This window comes from Osmia lignaria, chromosome 8 (assembly GCF_051020975.1).
Source record: "Osmia lignaria lignaria isolate PbOS001 chromosome 8, iyOsmLign1, whole genome shotgun sequence".
Taxonomy (NCBI): Eukaryota; Metazoa; Arthropoda; class Insecta; order Hymenoptera; family Megachilidae; genus Osmia; species Osmia lignaria.
This window is the reverse complement of record NC_135039.1, coordinates 7,087,559-7,093,294: the sequence shown is the minus strand read 5'-3', so window position 1 is coordinate 7,093,294 and position 5,736 is coordinate 7,087,559. Positions and strand designations below refer to the sequence as shown.

The 5,736-nt window shown below is 32.3% G+C and overlaps 1 long non-coding RNA gene across 2 annotated transcripts; it reads left to right on the top strand.

Moving 5' to 3' along the window:
- Positions 1-4,275: 4,275 nt before the first annotated feature.
- Positions 4,276-5,431, top strand: LOC143305542 (uncharacterized). Of its 2 annotated transcripts, none has more exons than XR_013062542.1 (2): positions 4,276-4,995; positions 5,124-5,431. It is a non-coding gene; the product is annotated as an uncharacterized LOC143305542 (long non-coding RNA). The 2 variants fall into 2 exon arrangements; XR_013062541.1 differs by lacking the exon at positions 4,276-4,995 and adding an exon at positions 5,014-5,047.
- The last annotated feature ends 305 nt before the right edge of the window (positions 5,432-5,736 follow it).

Below are 5,736 nucleotides of genomic sequence, written 5' to 3'. Positions count from 1 at the left end.
AGTAATAACTAAATAAATAAGCAATGAAGTAAACCGATAATCAAACAAAAGTGTCAAAAGGAAAAAGGAGTATTCCATTAGGGCGCCTTGAGCAATAACAATTCTTATCAAAGTATAAACAAACATTGCTGCGCTCACTTACTTTATTAACAACTGAGCCATATCAAAATGGGTAGAAGAAAGTGCAAAATTATACATACAGTATTGTCAAAGCCGAACTAAGTAGATGTAAATTTGTAATATATAATTTGTATATGGATTAATATAGTCAAGACACAGCATAATAGTGACACCTAAGTCATCTCATAACACAATGCAACAGAAAACGCAGGATCAAACTGTCCTTAAAATATATATGAAGGTAACGCAGCACAATGAAACGTACATAATATATGCATTCAAACAACAAATCCATATAAACCAAACTCTACCAAATTCTAATAGATTCTAGTGAATTCCATTGAATCCATTATGTTCAGCATGCAATAAGGCCAATTAAACTACACTAAGGCATATAGACATATGTCATCACATAATAATGTAAATATGTAAATACGGCAGGTACGGTGAAATAAAATAAAACAAGCACTTATAAAGTCATTTAATTAATTTAACCTAATTTATTCAATATACCATATGTCACCGCTAATCACCCCATTTGTTTATTCACTCAATTATAGTAATATAAAGAATAGGAGATAGGGAGTTATATAATACAATACAGTACAGTTTACAGTGTAGCGCAAAATACTGCCTAAGTATAACCTAATGTAACTGAAATAACTGAAATGACTGAATATAATCCAAAATCTGAGATAATAATATAGTAATATAACATATTCAATACTTTATTCAATACATAGATTGAATTGAACGGAGATAGAAGGTAATTGAATGTAATAAACATGAATATAAATATGACTATAATATAAAAATAAATAATATAATATAATATATTATAATTTACACAGAACGGAGTAAATAGCACCACTTTGAAACACATACACTGCAATGGAACACAATGCATCGCGGTGGAGCGCGCATTTCACCACAATCACCTTCGCACCAATTAAATTTTGATTTATACTTAAATAGAAGAATAGGAGAAGAGAAGAGTAAACACGCGTCACCGAAAACTATGTTACCTAAGACTGAAACCGGGCCGAGTAAAAGAGCGAGAGCGAGACCATAAAGTATAAAACATATAGAGATAGAACCTAGTGTTCATAAAATTCCCTAGTTCACTCCATAATGGTTATCAATCGTCAATTATCCATCAAACCATCAAATTAAGTAATTAAGTAATTATAATAGAGTATATATAAGTGCTCATAAGCGAAAAGCGAAAATGCATAAACAAAACAGTTTAAACAAATCAAAATGAATCAAAATGTCCAAAACCAAAGATAATGTACCTACAAAAGATGACCATAAGCCGCAAGCTATGCCTAGTTGGTAATCAACCGCAGTACCAAGGATATTACCAGCAACAAATAATCCGTTTATCAGACAGTGATACTCGGCCGCTCACTCCGTAACGGCTATCCACAGGCAAATTATCTGCCGCGTAGTAGTCACCTACCACGCGCCAATTACCAGTTACACAGTTACCGACTGCAGAACCGTCCATCGTGCTGCCGCGCAATCCTGGGAAGCCGTACTTACCATCAGACTTACCATCAAAGATAAGTCTGGTATACAATACTATAATCGAAAAGATAATTATGCTAAATCAATGGAATCAGAGATAAACTTCAAACGGGCCAACATCAGGCATTAATTAATTAATATATAAAGAAATAAGTCAATATTATGATTATAAATACATTACCTATATAAAACATCATATAAGTTTGTGATAAAATAATAAGATAGAATATAATTATAGTTAAAACGCATAAAGTAGCCTGACACGATATAAGTCAATAAAATAATTAGAAAAATAATAAAAATAATAAATCATAGAATCAGCCCGAATAAGTCCCGCAGATTGCGCAGATTGCAGGACGCACTGCGTTACTGCATGATAACATCGCAAAGAAACAAATTATACAAAAGGCAATCAAGATAAAGGAAAACAACCGCCAAGGAATGAGAGGCCGAATAAATAAATAAAATAAGACCCTAAACCAAAGCAATATCAATATAAAACGCATATAGTCAGGAAAACCCATGGAACCATTCAAACAACACCCAGTCAAATAATATTAGTTAACAAAATAAATAAAACCAGAATAAAGTCAAGGCAGCAAGGCAACAAGCAACTGGCGGAAAGGAGATATGAATCAGAAAATAAATCAAAATAAATCAGTTCAAATCAATGTATAACTATAATCAAACAACATCAAAATGAAAAATGAATAATAAATGAATGAATGAATACTGAATGCGAGAGGAACAGCTGAAGATATTCACAAACTGAGGAACTACAGAAAATGAAAGTGTGTAACGCTTAACAGACATAGCTGACATAATGTAATATAATGCAAAATAATGTAAAAGAAAATAAGATAAATACAACAAGTGAGTTATATTCTAATTAAATATGACCGTAAACATTATTGACTCCATCCCCACTACTTTATAAATTATAGATTATAAATTGTAGGTGATTATGTCCATGCAAATGCAAATAGAAGGTAAAAATTCATAACCGACTGATGTATAAAGATAGTAAATAATAAATATAATGACAAATAAAAACAAATCAAATATAAGGTGCGTGGTTCAATTAGACACCACACCATTATATAGTAAAAGAATAAAATAAAGAATAACAGATAAATAAATAAATAAGCAAAGAAGTAGGGTATTTGAAATGAAATTCAAATGGTGTGATTATAACAGAAGCCACGCGCTGTCAAGCATTTGAATGGACAAAATCATCTATCCTATCAAGAAAATTAACCGTACTTAAATCCAAATAACTCTAAATAATAATTGTAGGTAATAAGCGAATGAATGAATGAGTGAGTGAGCAATAGAGCTATTAAAGAAGTTAATCAAGTTAAGGCAAATAAAGGCAGATAGAGAGAGTAAGGAAAGTAAAGAAAGTGTAAAGTATAGTATATAGACGAACGTAACTGACACAAAATAAAATAGAATAGAACAAGATACATTGAAGTACATTCCACCAACAAGCATATCCATACACTCACTCATACATCTCACATAGACGCAGTCATCCAATGAGGCTAAATCAAATAAATTTACAGAATCCATTACGTTGGATATGCAATGAGGCAGATTATATTATCCTGAACAGACATAATATTAAGAAGGTAGAAGGTACGAAGGTACGGTAAGATAAAATGAATACACTCAGCACCCGACAAGGCAACTAAGTGTTTCAGATATAACTGTCAATTAACTTTATTCATTAATTAGCCGTAGAAGGATAATGATGCAAAATATTACACAATATTACACAATACTAACTGAATTTATTGCAAATAATATGCAATATGCAAATTGGGTATAAGTATGAGTATAAAAATATGTATAAGTATAAGAATAATGAATATGTAAATATAAATATACAAATATATAAATAAATATAAATAAATACATATATATAATATATCAGAAAACGGAGCACAATAGCACATGTCACCACTCATTGCAATGGGTACACGCACAAATCACAAACTCACACGCACCGATATTCAATATTCAATATTAATGGCCTAATCAGAACTCAGCAATTTAACGATTCAATTAATTCACGATCCTCCTCCATGTCACAACCGAGTACATGGCACATGGAGATGGAGTAAACCAGTGCCGCCGATGATCATGTCAACCAAAGATAAGAAACCGCGTGAAGCTTAAGCCATAAACCATACGCCATATAGATGCGTAACCTTCGAGGAATTTCGTAAAATTTTTTTTTTTTTCAGTTCGTCCCATTATGTCTGTTGTCTATTAAATTAGTTATCAAATTAATTAATTGATTATTACACGGGACGTACAAGCGCCCGCGACTAAATACATCAATAAAACACTTTCAATAAATTACAGTGAACGAAACCAAACACGAATAGAATGCAACGGAAGGTAACGATAGCGGAAGACATTCCGGTATCTCACTAAATAAAGTAAAGTACGCAACACTATCCGTTGATAATAATTACAAATTATCCTTAGTTGGTAACCATCCGCAGCACCGGCAGCCAAATATTATCGGCCACAAGCATTCTACTTATTTACCATACAATACTCGGCCGTTCATCCCGTAACGGTTATCCACCGACCAGCTATCCGCCGCGCAGCAGTTACCCACCGCGCGCCAGATATCTGCTACATCTCAGTTACCGACAGCTAAACTATCCGTCGCGCAACCGCGCCATCCTAGGAAGCCATACTTACCATCAGACTTACCATAAAAGATAAGTCCGATATCCAATACTATTCACGGAAAGGTAATTATAAACGGACAAATAAGACCCCAGACGGATTAAAATCATGAATAAATCAATTAATAAAACATTACCACGACTCACGGGAAAGGTAATTATAAAAGCAAACGGGCAACAAATAGAACCCCAGACGGATTAAAATCAAGAATAAATCAATTAATAAAACAATACCACGGCTATCATTTATTATTTATAAATATATAAATCATACGTTTGCAATAGTGTAGGATGAAGTAAATGTTAAGTATAAACAATGATGAAGATAGAATGAAATGAACGAAATGAAATCAACCCGAATAAGATCCGCAGATTGCAGGACGCATCATGTTACTGCCTATCGCGCCGCAGGAAACAAACTACGCAGAACAACGAAACAAAGAAACCACCACAGAACGAAAGGCTGAATAAATAAACGAATGAAACATTCAACCTAAACAGAATCGAAATCAAATATAGCCATCTCACAACGTCAGATAACGCATGGAGTCAGGAAAGTCACGTAGGACCAATCATGTAACACCCAGTCAGTTAATAAATAAATGTAACCAAAGTAGAATCAAAGCAACCAAGGCAGCAGGTAACTAGCAGAAAGGAAATATAAAAAAAAGAAGAGAAAAGAAACAAACAAGGTAATGAATATAATAACGCATAATAAATTTAAACAAGAGTAGCACAAGTTAATGACATGAATATTAATTCCTACAGGAACAGCACACCGTCATCAAAGAGCTATACTATTATCGAAGAGAAACGGCTTGAATAAATTGAATTAAAGAATACCAGAGAAGAATATCAAAATGTCAAAATGTCCAAGGAATGTCCAAGGATAGAGGTGACAAGAAATAAAATAAAATAAATGATGGTAGACAGTGATACGTGGCACAAATAAATTAAAATATAGAAAATATATATAGAATAATTGTATGCAAACAAACCATAATTATATTAATATTAATGCCATTTACAGAACTTTGTACCATCGTGAGTCAAAATAAACTAAATCTTAACAGTTACCTTGATTCAATTTAATTCAGAATGAATGAACAATGACAGCATGAAATGAACGACTGAACAATGAAATAATCAATTAAAGATATTAAGAAGAATGAGGTAAATAATGAGGTAAATAATAAATAATAAGCATAAAGTAAAAGTGAAGGCCGTAACCAACCTAATGTAAATAATGTAATGTAATGCACTGTAATATAAGTAATGCAATATAATGCAAAACAGAATGCAATAATAAACTGAATACAAAATACAAAATACAAGAAGTGAATTCAATAGATATAACTGTAAAGATTATTAACTACAATAC